General features: G+C 37.5%; 1 long non-coding RNA gene across 1 annotated transcript; it reads right to left on the bottom strand.

Annotated features, from left to right (window-relative positions):
- Positions 1–13186: 13186 nt before the first annotated feature.
- On the bottom strand, positions 13187–14776 carry LOC109406479 (uncharacterized). The gene is made up of 3 exons (XR_003894203.2): positions 14340–14776; positions 13866–14271; positions 13187–13799 (listed from the first exon to the last, which is right to left on the bottom strand). It is a non-coding gene; the product is annotated as an uncharacterized LOC109406479 (long non-coding RNA).
- Between the last annotated feature and the right edge of the window lie 4921 nt (positions 14777–19697).

Here is a 19697-nt window from a genome sequence, read left to right on the forward strand (position 1 = left end):
AAACGAAGTCGCGTAATTTCAAGAAAATCTTGTAAAAAAATCGTGCAAAAAAAATCGCGTAAAAGAATCATGTAAAAAAAAGGATTTAGTGTACCCCAAAAAAAATGTGATTCCTACCGAATCTATGGTAATAGTCTATTTAACGAGCCCATTTTATGAATGAATTTTGACAGGAGGTAGCATCCAATAACCCGTGAAAATCAGTATCATCATCAACATTGTTGTCACTTCATAAAATGGCTCATATTAACCCTAAAAGGGATACTTTCATGGCCTCAGTATCGTCACCTCGCTGGGTGTGTTCCATCAAAGACGAGCTCTGAAAGGCGCCTGGGGTCCAATGGACCCCAGGTATCCCTTTTAGGGTTAAGAACTGCACCAACGATTTTCAACCGAATGCCAAATTCTGTTAATTCTACATTATTAAAATTGCCATGCGTGCGGTACCGTTGACTGAAAATATTCTTGATGCTACTATCATAGATTTAACTCTAAGACTCGCTCTAAGATATCAAGGTCAGGAACAAATTCAGTTCGATTTGTGACGCCATTCGCTCCCCCAGTACATTCGCCGGCTCTGAATTTCGCCTGAAGCAGCGCCTTCAAATGTTAATTCGCTCTTTTTTTTTACCTTCTCATCAAAGCAAACTATTAATCTAGCAATCTTGTAAGCAAGACAACGAAATAATTCTTGTTTGTTTATTTTCATTCCCACGTTCACGTTCAAACCCAATCTGAAGGAAGTTAATTTCGGATTCGGATGTAACGAGCATTTCCTGGCAGATTTTCCAGAAGGAATTTCGAATGAATATTCCGGAAACCAGATCACTAAAGAGCGAACGGCCTTACGCTATGAAGGAAAGTAGCTTTTACAATAAATTATCGACTAAATTATACCCATTTTCATTGGATGAAAACTCTTTACATTATACGCAGATTTACAGAATTGATTCATGAAAGGGGAATGGGGCTGACATCCAGAAAGACAATTCGAAGAGCGGTGGAAAGGTGGCAGCAGAAATACAATAAAAATCAATTATTATTTAAATTGAGACCGAAAGAATAACAAAAATGCTTCATTATTTTTTTTTTATTCGGCCTTTTTACCGGACTCGGTTGAGTGGGCTTCCTGACCCTCGTATTTAAAATCAATCGTCGACGTATGGTCTTCCTAATTTGACAACGAAGAAGCATCCACTTCCGCCTTTTCCGGTTAAAGTATCCCACTGTCATCGGTTTGGTGATCACATCCACCGTATGCGAATCTTCAAGACTAGTTATGGGAGGTGGTGACGTGCTCGACCAGCAGTGGTTCTAAGGTCATCTTCTCGTTTTCCGCTGCCGTGGGTATACGAACTTTGGAATGAACACTGGTTCCCCTTTGAAGATTTCTTGGGATGGTTTGCCAGTGGTTTCTGACAAACGACGACGTGATTCTCCACTCCGCAGGATTTGAAAGGTACCTGCCTTTTGTTCTCCAAAATATGCTTCCGTAAAAATGTGCATTATAAAAAAAATCGTTACCCGGTCGCGCTTAATGCTTCCTTCGGTAAATGGCAACCTCTGATGAGACGATACCACGATCCTTCGAGGAATCCATCTCATGGTCATAGACACTACAGTACCTAATACAGTACAGTTTTTTTCCGGCGCAGTTCGTGAAGGTATGTCCGACGCTTTTTGTTCAACATGTACTCACGCCGGTGGAACCTCGGGTGGAACAGATCAATGCACAGCGTCTGATCAACTTATCCTTCGTTATTGTTGTGGCTTTCTTGGCAGTGAAGATTCCAGTATGCTTCAATAGATCATAGTCCAGCGTCTCAGGTCCAGCGGTTTGACGCAGTCGTAGCCGAAGTTTTCCTTGTAGACTCGCCTGGTGTTGTCCAGCACACCGGTACTCGGTACTAATATAGGAATATATACCCAACTAACAATTGCAAGTCATAAACAAGCAAGCTTGCTGAAATGTTGCTTAATAATGGTAATGATAGCTGAACTAAAATTATGCTCAACACATAACTGTTTAAATGATTTTTAAATTGAGAAAATAGTCAATGTTCGACTTTCCTCATCGGTGTCAACAATGATAAATGAAAACACTTTTCAAAAGTTTAGCAAGAAATTTATTCGACAAGCATTCATTCTTTAACAAAAGAGTTTAACAAAACATTTGTCCGCATCTTATTAGGCTGATGTATCGATAAGCATATGCTCCTGAACAACGTGCTTTTCACTTGTCAAATAAACGCCTTCAGACCGTTTTTGTTTGACTCGGAACTTTGTTCGGATTATGGGATAAATCATGGCTAAAACTAACAACCAAGTTGTTAAAAAAACAAAATTTTAAACGAATCACATAAAATAAAAGAGAATAGAATTATGTAGATTAACATTGAGTGCCAAGAGATGTAATCAACGTAAAAATGAGGCATTTATTTATTATTATTAGTCTGTAACAAGATATCTTGTACCTTGATTATTATATTTTTTTATCTTCCGCAGCAGTTCGATTGTACGAGACGCTTGGATCGATGCATTTGACATTTCAGTGCTGTCATGTTTACTGAATATTGTTCCCACAGTCACCTAGATAATCGAACAGCATTCAGAAATTGACACATTTCAAGTATACCTAAACAACTTTATGTACAATTTATTGAACATAATATCAAGATTCCATGACAAAAGCAAATTGCTTAGCGGATCTTCGACTGAGCATGAGTAGATTACCTGAACAGATGCTGTGAATGCACCATGTCCAAGACCATACCGCACCACATATTGTCATATATTTTTAAAGATCGATATTTAATAATGAAAATAAAAACATATTCATATCGCAATTAGTTCGTCTGGAAACAATATTTTCAATAAGAACCAACACTTTTTGGCCGCATTCGATACAAGTTATCTCACCGTGCGATAAAAATACTGACAGCGAAATCAGAATGGAAAACACGTGTTTTGGGCTGAACAGCTGTTGAAGTATAAGGCGTTGTTCAGTTGATTACCACGTGCTGTGCTTATTCACCACTGCTGAACACAAGTTCAGGAGTGATTATTATTGAGTCATGGGAAGATTATGTTTTGCTTTGAGTGCTGCATCCCACCATCTCTAGGATGGCGCAGATAGGAAGGCATGCGGCTGGCAATCGACAGGTCTCGAGTTCTAATCCACATTTAGGTAATTTTATATGTAATTCTTATTTCATAATAGGTGTTCTCAACATGAGAGCAAATAATTACTCTCGTGAGAGTTCGAAATTTTTGCATTTTATGTATTTTCAGTCATTTTTGCCAATGCTTAATAACAACTTTCTTGTACATTTGTAAAACGCTTTGTACAACAAAAAATTAAGTTGGTGCACAACATGATGCTTTATAACTTCTCCAAATTTGTGTGAACAAAACCCGAACATAGGTTGTACGTGAAAATAATTCAAATGTTATTCAACATTATGCTGAATTAATCCGTCGTAATGGTGCCTGTTAAATGAGCGATTGTTAGTTGGGTAGGACCAGAGCGTTCATGATTAACAAAAATTTTAATCATGATTAATCATTGATGATTAAATTTCCAATTTCGGTGATTATTGATTATGATTAATGATTAATTTGATTTTTGGGATGATTAATGATTATGATTAATGATTAAAATTAATTTTAACTGTGATTATTGATTATGATTAATGATTAAAAATGGCTCATTGATTAAAAATCATGATTAATCATGATTAATCAATCACAAAAACTGGGAATGATTAAAATATATTTGTTGTTTAAAATATTTTTTAAGTTCCAAAAGTAAAAGATAACTCTATCTGGAAGATTTTTAAGAAAAGAATCATAAATTATATTATTTAGAACAGCATTTGAACCAATTCAAAATGAATCATATATTTTATATGGTGAATCATTTATGGTGATGAATGATTAATGATTGATTAATGTTTTTTTCTTATGATTATGATTACTGATTAATGATTAAATTGTGAAATCAGTGTGATTAGATTAATGATTAATGATTAAATGAGATTTTTTTGTGATTATGATTAATGATTTTTGATTAATCTTAATCATTAATCATTAATCATGATTAAATTTATGATTAATCATTAAAGCTCTGGGTAGGACAATGCGAGCCAATCCGTTGATTTCTGCAAGATTGATGTTCCGGATGTTCCGTCTACAAATTGATCTACTGATCGCCTTCGTGCACCGAGATTTTAGGCTACGCTGATGACGAACATGTTGCCAGTTGTAAACACGATTGACAGTACAAATCGTGAAAGTTAAATCTATGGTGAAAGCGCCGCCTCCTTCTGTCCATTCAAAAATGATGTACTGGGGGAACAGGGTCGTTGAAATTTGATGTAACTGGAGCCACGGGCGAATTGCCAGTTGCATATTGATTGTTGCTACTATTTTGGCATTGTAGCACCGACGAACCGACGTGACAGCTAGAACAAATAAATTCAAATTTGTTGTCCCCGACGCCATGATGAAAAACAGCCGAACACTACTGCCTCCTCTATAACGATTCGCGTTGTTTTGATAGCTTGTCTCCAAACCCCTGTGTATTCATATAGGAAAAGGTTCGTGCCTGCGCTGATTTGACAGAAGCGTTCGCTCGCTTTGCTGGTCGCAGGCCCCTGACACGGCCTATATCAATGCATTGGAATCATGGTAGAGAGGATGTCCTGGGCGCTAATAAATAGCGCCCACTGTCAAATGCGAAAACATCAACAATATTTTGTTTAACGTTTATTTTGGTTTGTTGATCAGTTTTTGGAATCATTTTTTCCACCTCTTATGATCACAAAACACTTCAAACTCGCATTAATACTAATGTACGGTAAGAGGAGCATGCGATTAGTTGAATAAAGCAACCCAACAAACACGCATTGTGAATGTGATTTCGTGTGTGGCTCACAACATCAAACAAAAGCTGCGTTTGTTGATTGCACGCTCGTTTCAATTTGCACGAATATGAGTATAAGGCAGTTAGATGTTGGCTACGATAAATTTCATTCATGCCAGGAGCCTGGCTGGTCGACCGTTAAATTTAGGGGGGACAGTTTTGAAACACCACTGTCACGTCGGTTCGTCGGTGAGCGAACTACGCATGAACTACGAATTGTACCAGGTATATAAAGAGATGGATGTAACGTTCCAATAAAACACTGTTTGTAGATTGACGATTGGTATCAAAGTGACGTTTATTCTCTGTTGACCTCATGTCACCCTCTGCACAGCCTACTACATCTTTCCCCAACTTTATTAAAATTTGAACAATACTCTGAGCCTAAATCATTCAAACATTAGTTTCTAATGACACCTAATAGTTTATAATTGTGGAATACATTTGGCATCAAATCTAAGTTTAAGTAAGTTGCAAAGTTCATTTTTGGTTGAATACTAAACCATCGTGCGAGGATATTCTCGTTCCCGTTCGTTACAAATAGATAGTAATCCATGATTTTTGATTTGAACCACTTTGAATGAAACTAAATATTCACACTCCATATTGTAAACTTAATCCGCTTTCTTTTCTTTCGCGAATTTCGAAAGGCGTCTATCCGCCACAAAAATCGTCTACAGAATGACGGCCTCATTTCTTTTCCATCGAGTCACCAGTTCTTCTCTCACTCACACACACATCCATTCTTCCCATCATAACATTCTCTCGCATCGCTCGCATCACAATCCTCCTTTCATCTCTCCGTGATCGATTCCAACATTCCATTCATATTTCCAGGCATCATGATTTGAATCACGCTTCTACTGATCACGCACACACGCGCATGGTGGTGTCACTGGTAATGCTTCCATTGCATTCTCTTTTCTGCAGGCCACATCCAAATGGCATACACTGAACATAATTGATGTCCTATTTTTAGTATTGGTGAACTTTGAAGATCGATCATTTTTCAATGCCATTATGAATAATTTATTATCATCATCATCATATTCACTACATTCGCCTCCTTCTCTACACTTAAAAAATCATTATTTAACCTAAAATTGATTTCCAATATAAAATCAATACTTTATTTTCCATGCAATTGTGAAGTGATGACCAAATTTACTAAGACAAAACAATCTGATCCATAATCCAGAAATAAAATATAAAATCAGAATCTATTCGGTTTTAATCCAAACTCAAACCAAATCCGATCCAAATCCAATTCAGATCCAGATGAATTCAAATCTATTCAAAATCTAGTAAAAATCCAATCCAAATCCAATCCAAACCCATTCTGAATTTAATCTAAATTCAATGAAAATCTAAATCCAAAGGAATTCCAAATTAAATCTGAAAGCAGTCCAAATAATTTCCAAATCTAGATCTCATCTGAATCCAATGCAAATTCAATGTAAATGCATATCTAATCTGAATCTAAACCAATACAAATCCAATTAAAAATCAACTTTAATTTGGACAGTATTTAAACACCGAATAAAAGTTCAAATCCTATCCAAATTTTTTATCCGATTTCAATCCAAATCTAATCCACTTCCAATCTAAATTCAATCGAAATGCAATCAAAATCCAATCCAAATCCAATCCAATCCAAATCCGATCCAAATCAAATTCAATCCAAATCCAATCTAATCCAAATCCAATTAATATCCAATCCAAAACTAATCCAAATCCTACCCACATCCAATCGAAATCCAATCGAAATCCAACTCAAATCCAATCCAAATCCAATCCAAATCTTATACAAATCCAAACCAAATCCAATAAAAATCCGATTCAATTCCAATCCAAACGCAATCCAAATCCAATCGAAGTTCAATCCAAATCTACAACAAATCCAATCCAAATGCAATCCAAATTCAATCTAAATCCAATCCAAATCCAATCCAAATGCAATCCAAATTCAATCAAAATCCAATTTAAATCCAATCCAGATTCAACCCAGTCTCATCGAAATCTAATCAAAATCCAATTAAAATCCAATCCAATTCCATCCATATCCAATCCAACTCAAATCCGAACCAATCAGAATTCAATCCTGTCTAAATCCAATTCTAATTCAATCCAAATCCAATATAAGCCAAATTAGTGCAGATTCAATCCAAATGACATCCGAATCCAATCCAAATACAATCCGAATTAAATCCAAATCAAATCCAATTCTAATCCAACTCCAATCCACATCCAATCCAATTTATATCCAATGCAATCCAATCCAATCCAGCCCAATCGTATCTTAATCCAATCCAAATCTAGATCCAAATCCAATCCAAATCCAATTTAAATCCAATCCATATCCAATCCAAATCCAATCCATATCCAATCCATATCCAATCCAAATCCAATCCAAATCCAATCCAAATCCAATCCAAATCCAATCCAAATCCAATCCAAATCCATTCTAAATCCAATCCATATCAAGTCCAATCCAAATCCAACACAAATCCAATCCAAATCTAATCTAAATACGATCCAAATTCGATCCAAATCCAATCCTGATCCAATCCAAATCCAACTGGAATCCAAATCCAATCCAAATCCAAATCCAATCCAAATCCAATCCAAATCCAATCCACATTCAATCCATATTCAATCGAAATCCAATCCAAATCCATTCTTAACCAATCCAAATCAAATCCAAGTCCAATCCAAATCCAATCCTTATCCAATACAAATCCAACCAAAATCCAAATCCAATCCAAATCCAATCCAAATCCAATCCAAATCCAATCCCAATCCAATCCAAACCCAATCCATATTCAATCGAAATCCAATCCAAATCCATTCTAAATCCAATCCAAATCAAATCCAAGTCCAATCCAAATCCAACCCAAATCCAATCCAAATCTAATCCAAATACGATCCAAATTCGATCCAAATCCAATCCTGATCCAATCCAAATCCAACCGAAATCCATATCCAATCCATATCCAATCCAGATACAATCCAGATCCAATCCAAATCCAATCTAAATCCAATTTAAATCCAATCCAATCCAATCCAAATACGATCCAAATCCGATCCAAATCCGATCCTGATCCAATCCAAATCCAAATCCAACCCAAATCCACTCCAAATCCAATCCAAATCCAATCCAAATCCAATCCAAATCCAATCCAAATCCAATCCAAATCCAATCCAAATCCAATCCAAATCCAAGTCCAAATCCAATCCAAATCTAATCCAAATCCAATCCAAATCCTTCTTCTTCTTCTTCTTCTTGGCGTAACGTCCTCACTGGAACAAAGCCTGCTTCTCAGCTTAGTGTTCTATGAGCACTTCCACAGTTTTTAACTGAGAGCTTCCTCTGCCAATGACCATTTTGCATGTGTATATCGTGTGGCAGGCACGAAGATACTCTATGCCCAAGGAAGTCAAGGAAATTTCCTTTACGAAAAGATCCTGGACCGACCGGGAATCGAACCCGTCACCCTCAGCATGGTCATGCTGAATACCCGTGCGTTTACCGCCTCGGCTATATGGGCCTACCCAATCCAAATCCAACCAATCCAAATCCAATCCAGTCCAATCGCATCTAAATCCAATCCAGTCCAATCGTATCTAAATCCAAATCCAATCCAACTCCAATGCAAATCCAATCCAAATCTATTCCAAGTCCAATCCAAATCCATTCCAAATCCAATCCAAATTCAATCCAATCCAGTCCAATCCTATCTAGTTCCAGTCCAAATCATATCCAAATATAATATAAATCCAATCCAAACTCAATCTAAATCTAATCAAAATCCAATATAAGCGAAATTAGTGCAGATTCCATCCAAATGACATCCGAATCCAATCCAAATTCAATCCAAATCAAATCCAACTCCAATCCACATGCAATCCAAATCCAATCGAAATCCATTCTCAATCCAATCCAAATCCAACCCAAATCCAATCCAAATCTAATCCAAATCCGATCCAAATCCAATCCAGATCCAATCCAAATCCAATCCAAGTCCAATCCAAATCCATTCCAAATCCAATCCAAATCAGATCCAAACCCAATCCAAATCCAATAAAATCAAATCCAATTTCATTGTAACCCGAATCAAATTCTTATTCAATCCAAATCCAGTATAAGCCAATGCAGTGCAGATTCAATCCCAATTCACATTCGAATCCAATCCGAAACCAATTCAAATCCAATCCATACGAATCGAAATCCCATCCAATCCTATCTAAATGCAAACCAAATCCAATCCAAATCCAATTTAAATGTAATTCAAATTCAATTTTAATTCAATCCAAATCCAATACAAGCCAATTCAATCTAAACAAATTTAAGGTCATTCAAAATACAGTCCAGAACCAATTAAGTTCATTGAGACTCATACATCCTCTAGAATTTTTCTTATTTCCGTATAGTTAGTCTACCCAACTGTATCATGGCTCATTTTTGTGTGTGCTGAAACCCACACGACTGCTTTTTGTTATTGTATTAGAACCCACTCGTCTGCACATTCATCATCGTATCGGAAGCGGAACTCACTCGTTCACACTTCGTTTTGTTCTATGTCGGAACCCACTCGTTCGCATTTTTTTTTGTTGTCAGAACTCACTCGTCTGCACATTTTTCATTGTGTCGGAACCCAGTCGTCCGCACATTATTATTTGTAAGCAGTGTCGGTACCCACTCGTCCGCACTTTTTTTTTCATTGTGTCGGTACGCACTCGTCCGCACATTATTATTTTCTCGTGTCGGTACCCACTCGTCCGCACTGCATTTATTCTAGTGTCGGAACCCACTCGCTCGCACTTTTTTTTCATTGTGTCGGTACCCACTCGTCCGCACATTATTATTTACAAGTGTCGGTACCCACTCGTCCGCACTTTTTGAAACCGCTCGTCCAAATATAGGTATCTCTTGCAAAATTGCGCTTCAGATTTCTTTTCAAACCAACACACAACCTACCAACCGCGCCATGTAGTATCCGGAACCACTTTGAATGAAACTAAATATTCACACTCCATATTGTAAACTTAATCCGCTTTCTTTTCTTTCGCGAATTTCGAAAGGCGTCTATCCGCCACAAAAATCGTCTACAGAATGACGGCCTCATTTCTTTTCCATCGAGTCACCAGTTCTTCTCTCACTCACACACACATCCATTCTTCCCATCATAACATTCTCTCGCATCGCTCGCATCACAATCCTCCTTTCATCTCTCCGTGATCGATTCCAACATTCCATTCATATTTCCAGGCATCATGATTTGAATCACGCTTCTACTGATCACGCACACACGCGCATGGTGGTGTCACTGGTAATGCTTCCATTGCATTCTCTTTTCTGCAGGCCACATCCAAATGGCATACACTGAACATAATTGATGTCCTATTTTTAGTATTGGTGAACTTTGAAGATCGATCATTTTTCAATGCCATTATGAATAATTTATTATCATCATCATCATATTCACTACACAGTAGTAGTCCTTGGAATTTGACCTCGGTGTTAACAGCATCAAAATGGGAATTGTATAGCGTCATCTATCATGTTTGAGAAATCGTTAACTTCAGTCTAAATGTGTTGGAAATATATATAAAGTTATTTATTATTAAACATAAACTTATTTTTATACTTAGCTGTATATAAGTTCCTTACTTTTCTCTTTTTCAACAAACAGTATAACATACCATTAAATTTCCGTGTCTACGATGTTTACAAGATTTTCACTTATCATCACATTCACTTCTTCTTTTTTTTCAATATCCTGAAACGAAACTTCAACTACTATTATTTATGTATACGTCTATAAACTCCATAAATATCTTCACCACTAAATGTGATAATCTAACGATCAATAATCTTCTCACATCATGTGGTAAACCAGATTGCCAAATGAATTGAGACGAATCGCCTTCATATGGTCTTCTTTATTGCAGACTGAAACGTGTGTAGTTTCCTTTGCGTATCCCTTTATCATAGATGGACTGAAGTTTCACTTCCTTCATCTCATGATAGACTGGACTGCCAAATGGACTGAGACGAATCTCCTTCATCTGGTCTTTTGTAATGCAGACTGAAACATTGAGTTTCCTTTGCGTATCCCTTTACCATAGATGGACTGAAGTTCCACTTCCTTCATCTCATGATAGACTGGACTGCCAAATGGACTGAGACGAATCTCCTTCATTTGGTCTTTTGTAATGCAGACTGAAACATTGAGTTTCCTTTGCGTATCCCTTTACCATAGATGGACTGAAGTTTCTCTTCCTTCATCTCATGGTAGACTGGATTGCCAAATGGACTGGAATAAATCCCCTACATCTGGTCTTTTCTTTTGCAGACTGGATTAATGCCAAATGGACTAAGATAACTTTTCTTCAATTGATCTTTTATGGACTAGTATCTTCTCCAAATAGACTGGAATTGCTATATTTCCTATATTTGGATACAGAAACGAACTTTCAAAATGTTTCATACGTTCAAATTATTTGATTTCTGAAAATAAAGGCGAGTAGCCTTGATTCGTTGTTAACCATAGTCCATAGTCTTGTAGAAAGAATCGTCTGTACGAACAGCACACGATTAGGTTCAACACCGTTCTGCGATATCGGTTATCTTTCTCGCCGTTGAGCAGACGCCGTCAAGCCGTCATTTTCACCGCTCAAAGCACTCATCGCGAGACGTCAATTAGCTTGTGTGTAAATTTGTGGAGGTATTATTCGAATGTTCTTTCTGCGTGCGCCACCAGTATCGGTGTTGTAACTTTCCCAATAAATCCATTCGGTATGGCTGTTTCGAACAATTGCGCGTTGCGGAACCAGTAGATATTGACACAATCGTTAGCGCTTTTATTACGTTTTTCGATCTCCTGCTGATAATCATCGATGATCAGAACACAGCGTAATCACACTCAATCAAAATACAGATCTGGACGAACATTTGAAAAGGGCCTATCTGCTTTTTGTAAACAAACATGTTTCTGTCTCTGCAGGGCCCATCTGCATCCACCCACGCACATCAACACCCTTAACAGATAGCTTGAAGAACACTCTTTCTGATAAGGGTGTTGATGTGCGTGGGTGGATGCAGATGGGCCCTACAGAGACAAAAACATGTTTGTTTACGCAAAGCAGATAGGCCCTTTTCAAATGTTCGTCCAGAGATGATGAGCTCTGATGAGCAGTTAAACGATGAAAAATAGCAACATTGAGGTACTAGTGTCTTATAAACCACTATTGATTGATTCAAAAGAACTAGAATATTTATAAGACTACATGTGATATTCTAAAAGGAAAATGATTTTTAAATCCACGTAATACATAATTAATTAAGCGCCATTGGCAGGCATTATTTTTAAAATCTTTCGTTTTCCTAACGGTCCCGAATGTGGTTTCAAACGGAGGGCTCAACATAATCCGTCTACTGTCAATCAATGCTGTTGACATGTGCGTTCCGAATGCCTGATTCATTATTTGTTTACTCTATTATTAATCAATCCACAAATAGAATAGGATAACTTTGTCTGTGCGATGACCATATTATATTTTAATTGGATTCAATTTCTCGTTTCTTGCTATAAATTTCTAAATCACTTTTTACTATGTTGTGATGCAATCTGCATCTATTTAAGTGTACTATGCATTAACATTTTGCTTAGCAGTAATTTTTAAACAAATATGTAGCATAAAGTTTAATTCGATTTTACTAGTAGTCTTAACCCACTAAGTTATTAGGTATCTAGTTCAGTCTTGCCTAATATTAATTGTATAGCGAATTTCTTTTCCCAATAAATTCCCCTCTCATTTCATTTCAAGCATACGATTTGTAGTTCGCTCAATCATTTCAATTTAATGCAACTTTATCAAATTAGGATTCAAAATTTATAAACACACAACAAAACTCAGGAAGTTTGTAATAAATAATTTCGAGATCTATAAACTGCAAAACAACAGCATAATCTTTAACAGCTAGTTTATCTGTGTCATTTTTTTTTTTTTTGAATGATTGCGACTTCGCAGACATTTTTCGACATCGCTATAAATGCTGAATAGTTGACCATTTCCGTAATTTAACAAAAGATACTTGGACATTATTAGGTTACTAAAAATAGAAACGCTTCTTGAATTAAATCAAACGATCTTATGAAACATCGTGAACAAACCCTGAGTGTGCTTTGTAGTATTAGTGTCGAACGTCACTAACATGCGTTCATAAGCAATTGTTCATAAACATAATTCAAGTAAATTGGGGTCTCCACACAGCAAAAAAAGTTGTTGAATATTACATCGAAATCGCTGCAACCAGGTCGTTACATCGATCGATTAATATTACACAGCCCGATGTACTCGACGGCTGTTGATGTAATAAACAGATCCGATGTAATTTTCGCGATGTAATGAATTCGACGTACTTTTCATGATGTAGTGGAAGCGATGTAAATTAAATTTATTGAAAAAGCTCCCCGAATGGTTGATTAAATTGGATTTTTGCCTTTTTCGTTCAGAATTCAGTATAGTTGCAGAAAATATCAGAACTATACTTAATTCAAGTCGAAAAAGGATAAAACCCAATTTAATCAGCCATTGGGGAAAAGTCGATAGTAAAGGTTGTTTACAACGCAGTACGAATACTGTACCTATGCTTATTTTATTTTTTCAATATTTAATATACATATTACATAATTTTATCTTATTACAGGCATCGTTACCATGCACGTACTCTGTCGGCACGTTGAAACAGTAATATTAATGTCGATAATGGAGGTGCGCTCCTCGCTCTCTTGCAGACTGCTGCGCTTTTATCGCGAACTCGTTTCCAAATATTAGAGGATCGCGTTCATTACGTGGAAAAGCAGGATCTCTGAAAAGAGGAACAAACAGATAAAAAATCTGGGAGATTTCTTACGTATGAAATGTGTCAGCTTACCGGTCTTAACGGGGAATCCCGCGAAAGCTGCATGGTGACACATGAGGACGGGTTCTAAATTCGACATTGCTTCCTTAGTCGATCATGGTAGCCGACTCCGACTGGTCTTCAAAACTGTAGCTCCTATTTCCGCATATCAAACCCCAGCAGCGTGGTGTCGATCCGTAAACGTTCGACTCCCGTTTGTACATTTTGTTGGTATCGCTTGGGTAGACACGACAAATCGACGGTACCCAGCTGATGAATTCCCACGGTACCCAGCTGATGATTTCTCAACGTAGAAGTCGGCGTGTCCTGGAGGTGCTGTATCAGCTGCGAGACGTGCGATAATCATTTGAAGTGGCACTGCCGGACCTCCAGATGGTGGGGATGTTGGCATCGCCGGAGAAGACCGCTTCCTGTACCACTGTGGAGTAGAAGAGATATTCATTGAGATCTTTCATAAACATTGCAAAATAAAATCAAAGTACATACCTGGATATAATCAGAAGAGCTCTCAAAACGAAACGGCACAGAACAGCGTCTGTTATCCACATTGTTCGGCTGATCGACGTCCGAGTGCTAGAGAAGGACTCTAAGCTCCATTGTGAAGGAGGTTGATGTCCGGTCCTGCAAGCCAGCTGTGAAAAAGAATTGCAAAGGAAAATCAGAAATAGAATATGTAATACGAACCGAGTCCAACGGCAATGACCCCAGCGACGAACCAGGTTACCAACGTGAACAGCCCCCTCTCAGGAAGTACTGATAAAGAAAAAGACGCATTCTACGCGCAGATCGAACTCAGTTATTTCTGGGTATTTCGACATGGTTCCCGTTGTGCTGCCTTCACTTTTCTACTTTGTCTGGTAGAATGATGAGAACAATGATGTGGATGTTGTTTCTTTTCCAGTTCAGTCAGTGCCAGGGGGACCATCGGCCTATGAACGTGTAACCACTGCGCCATGTGCCCTGGCATTTTCCGAGATTTCTCCGGTTTTTCTTCAGTAATCTGAAGATTTGTCTTTAAGGGTGTCTTGTGCACATTTCTAATTCAATCATTCCACCTAGGTATTTGTCTTCAGGAGATCCTTATGGGAAGTTTTCCAAAAATATCTACCCAAAGGTTTGCTAAATATTTCCCAGTAAGTTTTTTTCCACGGTTTCCGCTCGTGGACTTTCTTACAGAAATTTATTCTGGGTATTTTATTTTTCTAGGAATCTTCAAATTTCTCTTGGGGTTCCCAAAGGAATTTCTCCAGAGATTCCTATTGCGTCATGGATTTCTTCATGGATTCTTCTATTAAATTCATCCACAGATTCTTTTACAAAATTTCTCCAACATGTACCATCTTGAATTTTTAGAAGCCAGGAATTTTACCGGAGATTATGTTAGGAATTCATCCAGTATTTCCTTGCCAATTTTCTCAAATTCATGTTTCAGGATTTTATCCACAGCTTCCGTCTGTAATTGGCTTCTTAAACGGTGTTGAGATAGTTGCATATTCTGAATCTGCATTCCAAACTGAGCCGATATCCAAATTTTCATGATTTTCGGTGCCCGGGAACCTATTTAAAAAATAATTTGAAGTATGGTATGGGAGTGATTTGTCGAATCACTCCTCGTCGCATTTTATACTGGGAGCAGCTGTCTAGCAGTTGGTGATTTCAAAAAATCTCTTTGAAATTGATTTTAGGTACCAAAACAAAGTTCTAAAAATCTGAAAAAAATCATAGTGGCCCAGAAAAAGGTGCTCTTTCGTATAAAATCAAAAAAATCAATACATTTTACAAAATTTAAAAACCCAATTCATCCAGAAATTATTGCAGGCATGCCATTAGGAATAGTTTCCTAGATTCATCCGGAAAATTCTTTCTCCTGAAATTCGTTCACAAATTCTTTCTGAGCTTTCTTCCAGAATATTCCCAAGATTTCCAAGCGATTTCTTCCTGGATTCTTATAAGAAATCCTTCAGAAATTCCTCGTAGGATACCTTCCAGAATTCTTCTTAAGTTTTTTTCCCACAATTCATCCTGAGTGTCCTTCAAAAATTCCCCTCTAAAATTCGTTTGGGAATTCCATTCGGTATTCTTTCCGGAATATCCTAGGAATTCCTTTCAAAATTCCTCCTGGGATTCCTTCCGCGATTTCCTCCCGGGATTCCATCAGAAATTTATTCCAAGTATCTTTCAAAAATTATTCCTTGGATTTCTCCAGAAATTTACCCTATGATACCCTCAGAAATTTGTCTTTGGACAGAATAACTCCCGGTGTTCTTTAGGAATTCCTTACAGGATACCTTCAGCAATTCAGCCATTCTTCTCGAAATTCTTCCAAGAATTCTTCTCGGGATTCGTTCAGGAATTCTTCCTAGAATTCCTTCAAATACATTTCCCGGAATTCTGTCAGCAATGTATTCCATCCGGAATTTCTCTCGGCTTCTTTCGGGAATTCCTCCCCGAATTCGTCCAGTAATTCCTCCTAGGTAAAAGGCGTAACCAGATTTCGGTCATTTATACGTACACTTAAGCATTTTTACGCGGTTTTTTTTCACGCAAACAGCATTATTTTAAAAAACGTCGTAAAACGCCGTAATTAGCCAGGTTTACATCTACCGTGACTTTTTTACGACGTTTTTTTTTTAAATAACGCGTTTTTTTACACGGTACCATTAAGATGGTAATCTAAAATTCTACTTCATATTGCATCATAAACCTATCGTTGTGTATGCTCACTTGCAGTGCATATGCTGATTGGTTTTCAGCATCTTCAGTGCGATAGAACACGAGATTCCATCTTCAAATTCGCGAGGCAAATTGTTAGAAAGAGAAGCAAGATAGGAAAAATAACACGGCGTCCCGTTTCATCTTAAGGATTTTACTTTACTCATGCATTATTTCTTCTGGAGCACAGAATATTGTTTTGTAATGTCTACAAAACTTTCGGAAGGAATCATGAATTTATAGAAAAATCCCTACTTAAAACTCCCTGGTAAGTCCAAAAACAATAGTTGAGGAAAACCCTTGAGGCATTCCCGGGGGCATTTCTGAAGGAGTTCCTTTGACAAATTTTTGGAAGAAACTCTCAGGGATATTCTGAAGGAACACCCTTAAAACATACGTGAAAAAACTCCAAGAATCTCTGGAGGAGTTAATGAAAAAATCAATGGATAACTTCTTAAAAAAAATCTTGGAGAAAAACAAATCGTAGAATATATACCTGAAAGAATCGTAGGACGGATTTTTGCAGGAATTCTTGGATGGGTTCCTGAACAAATTCATGAACAAATTCCCTAAATATTTCTTGGAGATACTTGTGAAAGGATTTCTGAATGACTTCTTGGAAAAATTCAGGCTCCTGTGTGTATCCCTCTAAAGTCTAACATAATCTCAAAAAAATCTGGGAGGAATCGCTGGAGGAATCCCTAGAGAAAATTCCAGGGACGGTGGAGCGGACCTGGCGGGATGGTTAGAACACTTGACTATCACGCCGAGGACCTGGGATCGAATCCCACTCCCGACAAACTCGCAAAATGTGAGTTCTTCCTTCGGAAGGGAAGTAAAGCGTGGGTCCCGAGATGAACTAGCCTAGGGCTAAATATCTCGTTAATACAGATAAAAAAAAATCCCAGGGAAATCCCTAAAATTCCCTAAAGGAATCCCAGAAGAAATTTATGGAGGAATTTCTGGAGTAAATCAAGAAGAAATGATTGAAACTTCTGGACAAATTCCTGATGGAATCTCTGGAGGAATTTCTGGGGAAATTCTTGACATTTTTGGGGGTATACCTGGAGGAATATCTGAAGCAATCCCTTGATGACCTCCTGGATGAATTTCTGAAGGAATCTCTGAAGAAAATCATAAAGAAATGTTTGGGGAAATTTGTGGACAAATCCTGGCGGAATTCCTGGAAGAAACCTTGGAGCAATCACTAGAGGAAAGTCAGGAGAAATCTCTAGAACTCTTTTAAAAAATCCCTGTAGGAATTTCTGAAGGAATACCTGGATGAAATTCCTGGGGAAAACCCTGGATGAATTCTTGGAGGTCATCCCTAAGAGGAATTATGGAAACAATCCCTGGATAAATTTCTGAAGAAATACCGAAGAAATTAGTCTATGGAAATACCTTGTAAAATTTGTGCAGGAATTCATAGATGATTTTTTGGAGGAATTCTTTGAGGAATCCTTGAAGGAATTTCTAGATCAATAACTGGAGAAACCCTTGGAGGATGTCCTGGATGAATTTCTCGAGGAATGTCTGGAGGAATTCCTAGAAGGTCTCCTAGAAGAAGAAAGGAATCCTATAGGCAAAATCGCTGGGGAATCCCTGGAGAAATTCCTGGACGAGAAGATCTGGAAAAAATGTTTTTTTATGATTTCCTGGAGCAAGCCCTGGAGGATTCCCTGGAGAAATCCCTGCAGGAATTCCTGGGGGAATCCCAGAGGAAATTTCTGGAGAAACCTATGGAAGAATTCCTGGAGCAATGCATAGAGGAATAACTGATGAAATTCCTGGAGGAATCCCAGAAGCAATTCCTGGTGGAATTTCTGGGATAACTCCGTGAGGAATGCGTGGAGAAATTCCTGAAGGAATGTCTGGAAGAATTTCTGGAAGAATCGCTGCGAAATCCAATTCTTTGAGGAATTTTTGGAGGAAAGACTAGAGGATTTCCTTTAGGAATCCCTGGACGCATCCCTAGAGAAATCTTTTGAGAAATCTCTGGAAGAAATTTTGCAGGGTGGCCACACAAAATCAAAATTGAAATTCCCGCATTTTTCCCGACTTTCTCCCGCATTGGTTTTGAAACTTCCCGACTTTTCTTTATCTACAGTGTGGGGAAAAATTATCCGTGTAAAATGTTTTTGAAATAATATTTCTTGATAAAATGATAAAATGATAAGATGAAATAATATTACCTTGATTTCCATTTAAAATATTTTCAGAACATTTTACAGTGATGGAAGGTACAATCATAAGCTTCATAAATTTTACAAAGTGATTTCTAAATATCCCTCATTTGCTTTCACACACGCCTTCAACCACTTAGGAAACTTATCGACTATGTTCGGTAGCTCTTCCAAAGAAATTGCGTCCTAGGCTCTGGTCAAGTATATTTCAAACGATTTCACGTACTATGCCATGTAGCACAGGCCGTGCGCTCAAGAATAGGCCACACAGAATAGTTTATTAAATTGAGATCCGGAGAGTTTGAAAATCAGTGATCTTTTGTTGAATATCTCGGTAAAAGCGCGGCGCACATCTTCAAAGTCTTATTAGCTCCGTGCGATGGAGTTCAGTCAAACTGAAATGTTCAGCCGTTATCCCCGAAATATTCACGTGCTCATGGTGCTACAGTATCCTTCAGAAGGTGCATGTACGCTTAATTCAGCAACTGCCAATAAAAAATTACACTGAAAAAAAAACACGGATAATTTTTCCTCACCCTGTACCTTTGGAGCATGTAAAACATCCAAGAATTCAAGCTTCTAAGTGGATCTGTAAAACTTACTGAAATATTTACAATGTCATTGTGATGCTGTGACAGTTTTAAAATATTTTGGAGACGTTTACATCGAAAAAAATTTACATGTAACATATGCTTGAAATTTGCTTCTAATTCTGGATGTCTTGTAACGTAAACCTATACCTGAAAATATGTGTGTCGGAATTACCAAAAGATTTTTGAAAAATCTGAAAGAAATCCTTGATGAAGTTCCAATAAAAATCTAGTTGGCTAGGTGAAACGCTCTTTGGTGAATTCTTTAAAGGAGGTTGTAACGCTTTCCCAGGAATTATGAAGGTATGAAGGACGGCATTATTTACGTAATTCTGTTTTGATTCCTATAGCCAAAATTA

The sequence above is a fragment of the Aedes albopictus genome, chromosome 2, assembly GCF_035046485.1.
Source record: "Aedes albopictus strain Foshan chromosome 2, AalbF5, whole genome shotgun sequence".
In the NCBI taxonomy this organism is placed as follows: Eukaryota; Metazoa; Arthropoda; class Insecta; order Diptera; family Culicidae; genus Aedes; species Aedes albopictus.